The following is a 14,175-nucleotide window of genomic DNA, read 5'->3' as shown; positions in this document are numbered from 1 at the left end:
CCACTCTGTCATCCACTCTGGGTCTTGAATAACAAGCAGGGACACCACCTAGGAGAGGATTAGAGATAAACATGGAAGTGGAGGGTACAGAAAAGGAGAGAGCCTGAGAATATGTGACTGTGTACATATAGTCGTGAATACATTTTTTTCTTGATTTTCCTGTTTGTATTAATAACACCCTATTCCATTTTAAATAATATTTAATGAATGATGATAGTAGGCCAGGCACTTGTCTAGGATCTGCAAATGAAATGATAAATAAAAGTGCCATGATTTCAGCTTTCAAAGAACAGCACATAAATACAATAGGGTATACTCAACCTCAAAGGCAAAATCCAGGATTTTGGGCATCCAACCCAGATTTAGGAAACAGAGAAGGGCCTAGACTAGAAGAGGGATGTCTCAGTTGAGGCTGTTGCTACCTAGTTACATCTTTTGTAATGTAGCTGAATGACATGAGGTTGTTGAGCCATAATTTACTCAAACACTCTTCAGTTGTAGGAAATTTAGAGCTCTCTCTCTCTCTCTCTTTCTCTTATTGTAAATAATAATGTTATTAAGCAGCCCTAGCATATCATTTGTCACACTAGTGGGCCTCATTGTTATTTATCAAATGAGCTGGTTCTGGTGACATAGTTTGTCTAGCAGGAGAACTCTCTCATCTCTAAAGTTTAATGAAATGCAACCATATGTAGGTGATTCACTTTACAGATTGCAGACAGGCAAAAACATGTATTACTGGACCACTTCTGACACACAGCTTGACATATAGATAGTTCTTCCTTTCAGTAAGCAGCATATATACAAGAAAAAAAGCCTAATTATAATGGCAAATTTTCATATGGTTTTATAAAAAATCATCTAATGCATTCTGAGGTCAAATATAAATGATTTTGGATTAGCTGCATTTTTAAAAGTATCATGCCATTGTTCATTAAGTAGAAATGGTTTAGATATTATCCGTGGTTTCTATTACCTATGCCTTTCTTCTACTGGGCCATACAATAATTGAAAGTTGAGTACAGACTTTACAATTATGTTTTTGAATTGACCAAATCACCTTAGAGTTGCTTTGTAAAGCTTAATTAATGCTTCTCAAATGGTCTAAGATATTATTAAAGGCACGGAAAAAATTTGTATGCTGAATTCTAAACTATTAGACTTCCACATTATACCTACAAAGAATATGAGATTTTTAAGATTTTGAATTCTGCTAGCACCAAGTAGGGAAGGAAATAATTGCGGAGATGATCATCTCCAAAATAAAACATAAATGGTGAAATTTCCACTCTACTCCTTTGTGCAATGCATTGCCTAAAAGAATAATTCCTATCTTCAAAGCTACTGTAATTTATATCATATAATTCATAATGCCTAGAATCATTGTTTGCCATGCTTACCAAAAGATGACCTCCAACACTCAATCAGAGAAGTTTCATATGCAATTTACTCAGGGCCTGTAAGTGTAATAAAGGGGGAAAAAAGGTAATGTTAAAATACTCTTCCTGAATCCTTATGTAAGTTTCCACTTACATGATTAATGTGAAATAAAGAGATTCTAATTTCTTTGTTAATAATATTCTTTTTTAAACCAATGGAATGCATAGTCTTCAACAATAAACTAAATTGGCTAGATTTGATTATCAATTATGAAGAAGAAACCATTTACTTTTTTAAGTTATTTGAAAAACAGACCATTCTTCTACCTAGAATGGCTAAAAATCATAATATTAACAATTCCCTTTATTCATTCTATTCAAGATAAAAGCCTTTGTTGAAATGTTAGCCAACTATTTAGTTTTTGTCATACTCTGCTTTTGTATTTAAGGCATGCAATAGAATAACTGTTTTTTGGTTCTTTTTTTAAATGACAAGAATATAATCTTTTGAAAAAAAACAAACCACAGCTTGCCTCAGGACTATTTGCCGTGTAGATATGTATGTAGAAAGGGCTTTTAAAAAGTTAATTAAAAACTGAATTGCTAAAAGGGATTTAAAGTCATGATGGTGACTCAAGAATACTAAATGGGAACATTTTTCAAGAGAGAAAACAGTCAGCATGCAAAGGATCACCACAGAGCTAACTGTTTCTTATTTGGAATGTCATCCCCACTATACCACCACCACCCAGATCTCCTCTCCACTCCAAGGCCTGTCTCAAATGTCCCTTTCCTGCTTTTTCTTTTTTTTCTTTTTGGCAAACCTAGACAGAGTTAGTCACTCCCTTGAGTGCCAGGCCAGGGACTGAGTGTTAGAGATACCAAGACTAAAAGGAAACAGTCTCCTTTCCACCCCTGAAATGGGGGAAAGCCATAATTAGACAAACTACTGTCCAACAGAGCTATTTAATCAAGTGGGCTCTAGGTCAAAACAGGAACATGTATTTATAGTTCTGATGTTTCCACAGTGCTTTCTCCATACTTCTCTCATACCGGTTTATTGGTATTTGGGGTAATATCCATACTAAACTGAGAGTTTCTTCGTTAAAAAATGCACATGCAGTTTCCTCTGTGTGCTAGGCATTGTGCTAAACACAACAAACATCTCCTGGTTTCTGATCCACCAAAAGGAGCCCTTGTCATTCTGCACACAGAGCCCAGCATAAGCCCAGCAAACACATAATAGGAGTTGAATATACAAATAATAAATGACTGAAGGAATTTGTATTGACAAACAGGAGAGATGTTGGAAAGCAGAATAAAAACATACACGTTTGGGTTTAACTGGGCATGACTCAGGACGTAGAAAATGATGCATAACTGAGTGCAGGGAACCTGCTTTTTTATTCATCCTTCTTAATACTGTACCACTTACCAGTCACTTGGGAAAGCGCAACATTTGCAACTCCCGAACCTTGATAACAATTAAAAAATTGAAGCAAAGTAAAGAACTAGGAAACAATTTGCATGAGTTACTGTTAAGGACTTTTTCTGCTCTCAAAGCATTAGCATGAAAAAGTGAGAATTTAAACATGAATTTTAATAATTTTAAGAAATTTTTATGGCCCTTAGTCATAGTAGGAGAAAACAAAAACAACTTGAACATCCACCAACAGGATGATGGATGCATTATACTATCTACATACCAAAATAAAAAGAAGTAAACTTCTGGCATAACGTAATAACATGCATGAACCTCAAAAAACGTTGAATGAAAAATGACAGACATGAAAGAGTACATACTGATTGCTTAAATCTGTATGAAGTTCAAGAAAAGGTAAAACTAATCCATGATGAGACAACAGCGGGCACCAGGGGAGGTGGAAGAAGAAATGACTGGGAAATAGCAGAAGGGAACTTGCTGGGATGCTAGAAATGTTCTATGTCTTGTTTTGAACAGTGATCATGGAGACATACAATTGTCAAAATTCACAGAACTGAATCCTTAAACCCAGTGCATTGTTTGTCAATTATACTACCAAAAACAAACAAACAACACCTTAAGAATATTGCATATGCTCTTATTATTGGTTTAATTTCAGAGTTTTTATTTAAAATGTAATCTTAGAATTCTCATCTTCACTTTGCAGATTTTTGAGCATGCATCTTTAAATCTGTATTATTTTTGTAAATTACACCAGAATATTGTACAATGAGTAAAATGTTTAGTGCAGATAAGATGTGGCACTAAACTAATTATAGAGCCTTTAGTCCAATCAGACTCTACTCAAAAATTAGCAGAGCTTTGTTCAATATATTTCTTTTTTGTGAATTAGTTTACATGGCAACAGTGTGTTCTCACCTTCACAAGCACTCACAGATTGCAATGATATCAACAGGACATGTTTGAGATTTTGCCCTCTGAGGTGCTGAGCTTTATGCTAACTAACTCACACCCTCTCACCTGGCCTCCCATAAACCAGTCCACATACTTGCAATGCTGTAGGTGCAGGTTAGGAATTTAATCTGTGGTAACTGAAACTGAAGTTCTCTCTCACTAAGTGCATTTCACTCTGTGAAGATGAGAACCCTGACCTTGGCCTCATTAGCACTGTCTTCCAAAGAGCTAAGTGAATCAGCCGCTGGCACATACCAATAATAAACAGAAAACATATTGGGTTGATAGTGATACTAAGGTACACATAAGGCCATCCTTTCCTATCCTTGGTGATATGAAGCAAATTGTCAAGCTCTCTGTTAACCAGAATTACAGCCCATCATTATTGCTGCCCTGCTTTTCCTTTCTGTGCTCCAAAACAAATGTAGAAGAGGTATGACTAACTCCACAAACAAGGGTTTATGAGAAATATCAAAATACTTCATTTTGTTCCAAAATCAAAATACATTTGAGTATAAGTCCTCATCTCCCTGGGCTTCCCAGTATCATTCAAAAGCCCTTGGGAACTTACCTAGATTGATTTACTTCATTTAGATCAATCCTTCTTGTCTTCAGCCCATATAGTCATCACCCATGTGCTCATTGTCCAAGTCCTCATGCTCCTGTAAGTTCAGACAGCTCTGCTGATTTCTGCCAAGGTTTGCACAGAAATCTTTGGCAGGACTGAAAGCCCCAGAGCCTAATGTAAAGGCTCTCTAGGTACACCACATAGTCATTCCTCTCCAAGTACTTCTCCAGGATGCTTCAAGGGGCACGGGTCTCAGCTACATGAAGAACAAACTGAAGACCACCATTCTTTCTCAGTCTAGGTGGCTGGCTTCTAGGTGACTCTCTCCTTCTCTCTGTTTCTATCTCCCTTGGGGTATAGTTTGGGGAAGGGGGGAAATAAAATAGGAAAGTAAAATAAGACTATATAAATTAATATCTTAATTATACAAATATATTCATATATTCTAAAAATATCACCAATATCACTATATTAATCAATATAGCTGGTTTTGATTTGAAACTCTATTACTGATCAGCAGTTAGAACTCAGACAAGTTACATAATTACAGAAAGCCTCACTTTCCTCACCTGTAAAATGGGAATAGACTTTAGTCCAACTATTTTACAAGTCTATTATGAGGACTAAACTAAACAGCAATGACCTCGTATTTACAGTCTAAGTGTTTTCCATTATTAATTCATGTCTTCTATATCATTCTTTAAAGATGTGACAGTGTTTTCTAATGAGCAAAGAATGGCACAAAAATTATATAGTGTTGTGCTTTAAAAATGAAGACCCAGTAATCATATTTTGATATAGTTTTAAAAGTTTCTTCCATGCCTGCCTCAACCACCACATTATATACCACATATTTCCACATTCAATTAATTATAAACAACTTTATTTTAATTATTTTCCCATTGTCTTGCAAGTTCAACTTTCTATATAATGGCTCTATATTTGGGAAGCTGTTAATACAAGGTGGGGCAAAAGTAGATTTACAGTTGTATGTGACACACAGAGTTTATCCTGATATTATTATTTATTAATTATTGCATCATTTTCCATATGAACAACTGTACATCTACATTTTTCCCCACCCTATATAACAAATGCTTTTTCTCTCTATTATCAATTGAACATTTAAAAAGACTACAAGAAAACAACTTCACCATCTCGTTTTAGGGTTCTGTCAAGTCTCTTGTCATAGCCTAGTCTGCAAGGACCTTGATCTCACAAAAGATCATATGGATCCACTGCATAGAAGACAGCATGATGTTTGAATCTGATGAACAATAAGTATCATGTACACTAGATGCCTAAGACACATGTATGTCAGAGGGTGGAATTTACAACCCATGAAATCCAGGAACCAGCCACCAGAATGAGGTTTCTAGTGGTCCCATATTCTGGATCTCACTCGGATATTTCCTCCAGAGCAAAAGACAAGTTGTTCTACTTTGCACCAAGTATAATCAAGACTATCTTTCACCATTTGCTGGGCCTCTGAATTTCAGAGGCAACAGATGGCACACTTGAGTGTGCTGCTCTGACCAATTAGTGTATAGACCATAATGCATTAGTTCTGAGTGACGACCCAGTGAAAGAAGGCTCTACTGCTTGTCCAGATTGTAGACTTTAGGCTAATCAAGTGCAAGCTATGCTGCTACATGGGCCTTAGGACCCAGCAGATCCAGTAGCACTTGATATTTCTATAATAAAGGGGTATGCTGTACAGAACCCCCTGCATGTCTCCAGAGGATGACCGTAGTGCATACCCCAAGGGTTTGAAGTAAAGCAGAGCCCTCTTTTCCAGATAACTGTTCTCCTTTTGAGAAACTGCTCCTGCCTTGCTAATGGACCTCATAGAGAATAAACACCTGGCCCAGCGACAGGAGCTGCCTGTAACTGACCGGGCGCTATTATTAGACCACACAATTAGGCATGCACAGAAATACTTCCTCACCAAGTGGAAGTGGTATGTGCAAAATCAGACTCAAGCAGATCCCAAAGGAACAATCAAGTCCCAGGTGCTGACGGCTCAGGCTCCTGTGGCACATTCTCCTGCTGCATGGTCGTCCCTCCTTTACTCAGTACTAGGTTTTCATAAGAGATCTCCCTGTGAACAAGGGACTGAGGAAGAGTCTAGTTTACAGATGTTTTTTTTCTCACTATACCTGCAAATGAAGAATAGAGCATTGTAGCCACGATCAGAAGTAGGCTAAAACAACAACAAAAACGCTGGGCAAGGCGAACGCCTCTCTGAGAGCAGAATTTCAGGCAGTACATCTCACTGTCCATTGTGAAGTGGCCTGAGAGATGGTTCTGGATATGGGTGGACCTATCCTGCAAAATGGGCAATGGATAATGGTTTGGCTGGATCATCAGCGGTTTGGAAAGAAAGGAACAGAATCGGCTCTGTAAATTGGCACAGAGCATGAGGATATTTAGTGGAATGTTAAGTGTCATGTGAATGCTCACGAAGGCACCTGCTGCAGGCAAAGCTCTAAATAATCAGGTGAAAAAGAAAGCCTATCCAATGGATGTCTGTTAGTTTCTTTCTCCCCTACCCAGGTAAGGCATTTGCTTAATAGGTTTATGTACACAAGACATGACCGCAAGAGTAGAGACTCTATATGGGCCCAACAACATGGACTTCCCATCCCCAGTTTTGACCTGACTACCTAACCACTAAATGCTCAAGCTGATGATAGCAGAAGCCAATGCTGGCTCCTGTTATGGTACCATTTGGTGGGGAATGGGGACAATCCAGTCACCAGCTATACTGAACCCCTTCCATAATGGAGGGGCTGAGATTGTCTTTACTGGAATAGGCACACATTGTGGACAGTGATTGGTCTTCTCTGCTTGCATTACTTCTGTGAACACACAAACCATGGACTTATGGATTACCTTATTCACCTTCATGGTATCCCATACAAACTGCTTTACACTAAGCAACTCATTTCATAGCAAAAAAAGGGAAAAAAAGGTATAGCGATGGACTTATGCCAATGGAACCTGCTGGTCTTAACACTAACACCCAGCAGCATCTCGTTTGCGAGAAAGGTAGTATGCCTCCTAAAAATCCGGTTAGGGTTCTAATGAGAAGGTGCCTTGGGAGGTGAAATCACTGTTGCACAGGAAACAGTATGTACTTTCCATTAATGACCAATATAAGGTGCTTTTTCTCCTAGAAACCAGAATCTATGGATCTGTAAATAAAGATGTGATAATAACAGTAGTTCCTCTGTTACTCTTAATGCAGTATTCCCCCTCACTTATCGCGGGTATTACGTTCTAGACCCCCTCTCCCCCCGTGATAGGTGAAAATTCGTGAAGCAAGAACCTTACATTTATTTTAGTATTTATATATATTTTAAGGCTTTATAAACCCTTCCCACACACTTATACACCATTCCCAGTCCCATATTAACCTTTCCCACTCCCTTAATAACCTTTTCCACACTTTTATAAACACTACTTATGTTCTTAAACATATTCTACACTCTTAAACCTACGTAACTTTAACAACGTACGTGTACAGTACTGCAAAATCCCTCGATATAGCGAAAAATCCGCGATAAATAATTAAATGTAATATTTTTTAAATCCCGCAATACAGTGAGGCCGCGATAAGTGAACCACGATATAGAGAGGGACCACTGTAATCCACTTACAAAATTTTTGCTTCCTATTCCCAAAACTTTGTGTAATGGACACTTGTTAGAGAGCTTAGTCCCTAAAGAAAGAAAGACAATTGTTCTATTGAATTGGAAGTTAAGATTGCCATCTGGCAATTTGGGTTCCTCATGTCGCTGAACCAACAGACAAAGGAAGGGGTTACTGTACTTTGTTTGGGTGATTGATTCTGTTGACCTGTATCGGTTGCTACACAACACTGACAGGAAAAACCAAGTATGACAGGAAAAACTTAAGTCTAAAACTGAGAGGATTCTTGAAGGCAGCTCTAAGTCATTTGTTATGTACAAAACCACAGGACTGAAAAAACATTCACACCCTTTAAAAAAATGAAGGTTTGGGTCACCACACTACTTAAAAACACTGACCAGCTGGCTGAAGGCAAGGGAAATGAAGAATGGGTGGCAGAATAGGGCTTTATAAATATCACCTGTGGCTTTGTCACCAGTTGCAGAAGGAAAGAAAGCAGCAGATATGAATAGTTTCTTCCTCATTGGGGTCCATTCATTTACTTTCTCCTAATCCTTTATTATTTTATATAAACAGTGTTGATGATAATTAACTTTACAATATATAGTCTTTAGTGCAAATCCAAAAAAAATTTATCACTCAGGGATAGCTATGAGAGGTATTAGAGATTTGTGTCTCCATTTGGGAGTGAGAAACAGATTTGCACAAAGGGAAATTACAACTTGCTAGACAGAAGCACGAGGTTGCTACTATTGTTGTATAGAAGGTGTACAATGGATGGAAGAGTGCAGGTGGATGCTTGGTAGTCAAAGGGAGGGTCTGGGACAGTTTATTCACCAATGGTCTCTCAGCTTTCTACACTGTGCTCGGTAACACTGGGGCGGGGGATATGAGAACCACATTTCTAAGACACTTTGGACAGCTTGTTCCAGTTAGGTTCTCCCAGTGAGAGGCACTGGGGAGGTAGGGTGGAAGGCAGGAGAAAGATTTTACTTCCTGCCTCCAGCAGCTGTCAGCATCTCTGTACCACAACGAGATGGCGAAGACTCTAGCCTCTCTTCGCACCCCAGGAGAGCCATGCGGCACCTTCTCAGGAGCTGCAGCAGTCCCATCATTGGCCATGACACAGCCCTCAGAGATCTGAGCCAGCTGAGTAGTGCGCTTGATGGTCTGAGCACAGCTGCATGACACCCCCCCCCATCCCCCAACAGCCAACTTGGGACAGTTAAGCAGTGGCCTCTGCCCTACACCCTATTCTGCGGCACCTGTTCCTTACCTCTGCTCCCTGGTTCTGGTATCTCTGCCACTGTCATTTTTGTGCTCCCAGCCCCAGAGGTGGTAGCTATTTCCAATTTACTAATCTCTGGATTAGCTCACCATGCTACTTTCTTTTTTCTTTCCTTTCAGGCTACTCATTCCTTGTATGGCATCACCTCTGTTGAAAATGCCTTGTGTAGCTCCTGTTTTCCAAGCTGAGCCCTGACAGATACTGGCATACATTTTTTAAGCTGATACCAAAGAAATACGAGAACACATAACCAAAATGAAAATATTTTGTATTTGTGAACATCTTTTATTATTCTGCCTTTTTAAGAATTAAACCTCTAGAATTCATCCCCTTTCTGTCCCTGGACAGTGTGAAATTTCACTTTCTGTTTGGGTCATATATGTCAGTCTCGCAGGTGGCATTTTGCCCAGCTCCTCATCTTCTTCCCCCAAACAGCAGAACAGGATGCATGCCCCTCCTAGAGCGCTGAGAGCAAAGACCAAAAGCATTATTTAGCCATGAGAGTCAGGAAGTCAAAACAATCTTTTTTTGTGTTTTTTGTTTTCAAAAGTTGCAGTCTCAGCATGTGCCCATTACACAGAATCCTTCCACTTCTCAGTTAATGTGCTATAAAAACATTCTGATCCACTTCCTGTCTTTGGGGAGAGGGGTCAATGTGGGTCAGTCTTTAGACAGACATGTGAACTTCCCAGTTCTATCAAATGTCATGATGGGTATTTAAGCAGACATGTGCGCCAATGCTTCTTGGAAGAAATTTTCTAAAGGACTGGCTCCAAGAAAAACTCTCTTCCCTGAGAATGTGATAACACTTACAGGCTTCCTAAAAGTTCTGTCCTATGGAGGCAATTTCAAAATGAAACAGTGAGCAGAACAATGTGTTCCTCCTTTGCTTTCCACTTTATTTCGGTGACAGCCACCCCGCATCCATATCTCTACAAAAGGATATGAAGTAGTTCTCCATTTGTGGGTTCCTTTGTACACTGAGGTGAAAGAGAGCCTCCAGAATAAAATGAGAGCTCCCATTACCACAGGTACTGGGATTCTGGTAATTCCAGTGGATAAACAAGCAATGGCAAACTTTTAGAAACATGCTTCTCTGTCATTATTCAGTTCTTCCCACTCAGGTGGAGAGGGCGATGTTCCCCAGCACTGGGGCATGGGGACTTGCGTTTAATGTCGTCCCTGCTTCAAGATAATGCAAGCTTTCACAATGTCATCATGGGCCTCCGTTAGCCTATTTCCAAATGGGTTCTTATTTTAAAAGCGGTTTTGACCTTCCTTTAATTTGAGTCCTGTTACTAGTCATGTTAACTTTAGTAATTGTCAGGCTACAGAAAAAAGGGGGGGGGGGGCGCATCCAGCCATCTTAAAATATTTTGAAAAGCAAAGAAGGGTGGGGGATAATGTATCATTTTGAATATAAACTGCTGTTTATTTTATGACCAGTCATTTTGGCCATTTCCCTACAGAGGACATAGAAGAGTAAATATTTTCTCCACGAGGAAACAGCAGAGGAATATTGAGAATGGGTCTTGTTGTTTCCCACGGGGCTAGTATTTCTAGAGTTATTTTGCCTAGATCTTCTTCTTGCCCCAAACCACAGGGACAGAATGAATGGCCCCAGAGAGTGGAGATTTACAATTTGGGAGAACCCAAAGAATTATTGGAACCCAATAGAAATATCTCTTCCTCCAGGGAGAATCAGTTTCCCCCTCTCTGTACTCCCACGCTCACATCTGCTGTAATTATTTGCCTAGATCTGTCTCTTTGCTGGAAGGCATAAAACATGTCTTATTCATCTTGGTGCAGGCCCAGCATTAACCAGTGCCTGGCACAAGATGGTTCAATGAATGTTTGTCAAGTAATGATTGAAAAAAGGAGGCATGCTTGGAAACTAGGTCTTAAATTAACCTCTGGAATGAAGCTGCCTGGATATTCAGAATAAAATTCTTGGCAGAGGTTAGTTCGGAGCATTCTTAAAGCACATTACCCAAAGTTTCTGGATTTTAGCAATTAGGAATGATAAAGATGTTGGAGGTCTCAGGTCAAGAACATGATGAAAAGCAAAGGTGGAGGGCAGGGCTTTCTGGAGACTTCCTGTGTCCCTAACGCGTAGGACTTGACCTCTGAAAGCGGTCTTCTATTCCCTGCCCTTTGAGTCTTAGGATGTCGATTGCTAAGATAACTCAAATGCATGATTATATGCACACACAGACATCTGTGCAAAATATAATGTCTTCTGACAATAAAAAACGTTTCTTAAAGTATCATAAAAACAAAGACAAAACACTCCAGGCAGCAAACAGTGAGGAAAACAATGGTGAGTAGTTGAAGTCCTAAAAACAACACCTATTCAAAAGGATTGATGGTTTATTACCTAGAAAGGAAGATGCTCTTTTATTGTTCTGGATATCATAGCCAGACTGGAGGGGGCTCCCCGGCATTGTTCCCCTCTGAGCCTCTTGATACTAACTAGCTCTGGAAAATAAGACCCCAGTGCTGCAGGAACATTTGAGATCACTCCAAATTGTGTTCCCTTTTCTCAGGACAGACATCTGCTTTGGTTCCGATCAGATACTTGCCAGTTGCTCCCTCAGGCATTTGAGTTTTGTGCCTATCTCAGACAGGTGATTATGGCCTTATGAGATGGGAACCAGGTTGCCTGACATCAAAGTACCATTCTCTTTGGCTTCCCTGTTCTTTGATCCTGTTGTCTGTACCTGTCAAAGATAATACACAGAAAGAAATCAAGAGAGGTAGCTCACTTATGAACTATAGATTAAAAACAAAACTAAACTAAATAAAACAGTGGTGAATCAAATCCAGCACTGGGTTGAAAGGACACACAGATAATGGGGAACCCTATAATGGATAGACTGGTCTGTAGCACCTGACCTTGACATCACTAAAAGTAGGACAACTAGATTTTGGGGCCTCTTAATATGGAACAAAATCAAGGATACAGAACCACCTCTGAAATACTCTTGCCTAAAATGTGGACTTTAGTCTAATTAAGCCTCTAGGTCTAACTACCAGTTAAAGAAAATGCAAAAGAAAGGAGACTATGTTTACAACCACAAGGATGCAATCAATCACATCTTGAATGCAGGAGGTTAAAAAAAATGACCCTATTTCTTCATCAAAGCACACACACACAAAAAAAAAAAAAAAAAATTAAAAGAAAGGGAGGGCTGTTGTAAAGAGACTTCTTAAAACAAACCAGCAATTCAAGAAAACCCAGTATTTGAGGCAATTGAAGAAAATTAAACTTGGATAGATTGTTAGATGAATCTAGGAAATGAGTATTAATTGGTACTTTTGTCAGATGTCATAATGACATTGTGTTTATGTTTTTAAAACCCTTACCTATTAGAGCCATATTAAAGTAATCATGGGTACATGATAGATTGTCCTAGAATTTGCTTTAAAACACTCCCTCAAAAACGGGAGAGAGAATAGATTGAACAAGAATGTTGATAATTACAGAACTTGGGTGTACATTATATGATAATTTATTATATTATTTTCTACACTTTGGAGTTTGTTTGGAAATTTCCATAACTAAAATAAAATAAAAATAAACAACATAATCAAATAAGGGGGTTTCCAGAAATGCAAAAGATTTGGCATTGAAAATACTTCACCCCAACAAAAAGTTTTTTAAAAAAAAGCAATTTAGTCATATAGTCTTAATTTTAATAACAAAATATTGGAAATAACACAGTATATGTTAAATGTATTACAGTACCTTTGCCTGATAAAATACCACACATTTGTTAAAAAAATAATGTTGTGGGAGAATAACTAGTGACATGGAAATATGTTCATAATACACTGAGTAAATAAAATGTTTTCTTAAAAGAATAAGGTATGGTTTATTTTACATTAATATATGAACCAAAATGTGAAGAGTGGTTAGATGTGGGTTGGAGTTCATTTGCGATCTTCATTTTCTTCCTTACTTAGCTAAATTCTTTAAAATGTCTAAAGATAACATATATTACTTTTTTAATAAGGGAAAAGCACACAATGTGACTTTAATTTTTTATTTGGAACGCTTATGGTCACCTTTCAGTTAAAAACACAATTAAGTAAACTCTTATCTTTCCAACATTTTCCATTTTGCCCAAATTTTAAGACTTGTCAAATGTCTTGTTGGAATCAAAATCCATAGTGTTTACAGTGTTCCCAATGTAATAATGTTATTGAAATAAAAATCAGAGGCCTTTTTGAACACCAGCGTTCATATTAAACAGTTAAAACTACCCTGAGATAATTATGTCAATTATATTTTAAACTACTTCCTTTTTTCCTTTTATTGAATTTATTGGGGTGACACTGGTTAACAAAATTATAACAAGTTTCAGGTACACAATTCCACCACACATCATCTGTACACTGTATTGTGTGTTCATCCCAACTCAAGTCTCCTTCTATCACCATTCATCCCCCTATAACCTCCTCCAGCTCTCCCAAGCCTTCTCTCCCCGGCAATCACCACACTAGTGTTTGTGAGTTTTCTCTCTCTTTATTCTTTTTTGCTCAATCCTTCCATCCCTCCAGCCCCACAGTCTCCTGTCCCCAGCTGTCAGCCTGCTCTTTATCTATGAGTCTGACCATAGCCAAGATTTGGAAGCAGCTCAAGTGTCCATTAGTAAATGTGTGGATTAAAAAGCTGTGGTACATTTACACAATGGAATACTACTTCGCCATAAAAAAAAAAAAAAAAAAGAAGGAAATCTTACCCTTTGTGAGAGCATGGATGGACCTGGAGAGTATCATACTAAGTGAAATAAGTCAGTCAGAGAGAGAAATACCATATGATTTTACTAATGAACAAAATGAACTCCTTTTTTTTTTTTAGGCAGCAATCAGGCTGAGTTTAATG

At 38.4% G+C, this 14,175-nt stretch overlaps 1 long non-coding RNA gene across 1 annotated transcript; it reads right to left on the bottom strand.

Moving 5' to 3' along the window:
- Positions 1 to 4,682, bottom strand: LOC150020908 (uncharacterized). Its single transcript, XR_016511187.1, has 3 exons — positions 4,349 to 4,682; positions 1,401 to 1,457; positions 1 to 48 (listed from the first exon to the last, which is right to left on the bottom strand). It is a non-coding gene; the product is annotated as an uncharacterized LOC150020908 (long non-coding RNA).
- Between the last annotated feature and the right edge of the window lie 9,493 nt (positions 4,683 to 14,175).

This window comes from Furipterus horrens, unplaced genomic scaffold (genome assembly GCF_987537825.1).
Source record: "Furipterus horrens unplaced genomic scaffold, mFurHor1.1.pri manual_scaffold_1, whole genome shotgun sequence".
In the NCBI taxonomy this organism is placed as follows: Eukaryota; Metazoa; Chordata; class Mammalia; order Chiroptera; family Furipteridae; genus Furipterus; species Furipterus horrens.
The sequence above is the reverse complement of the archived record's forward strand: the minus strand, read 5'-3'. Positions and strand labels throughout refer to the sequence as shown.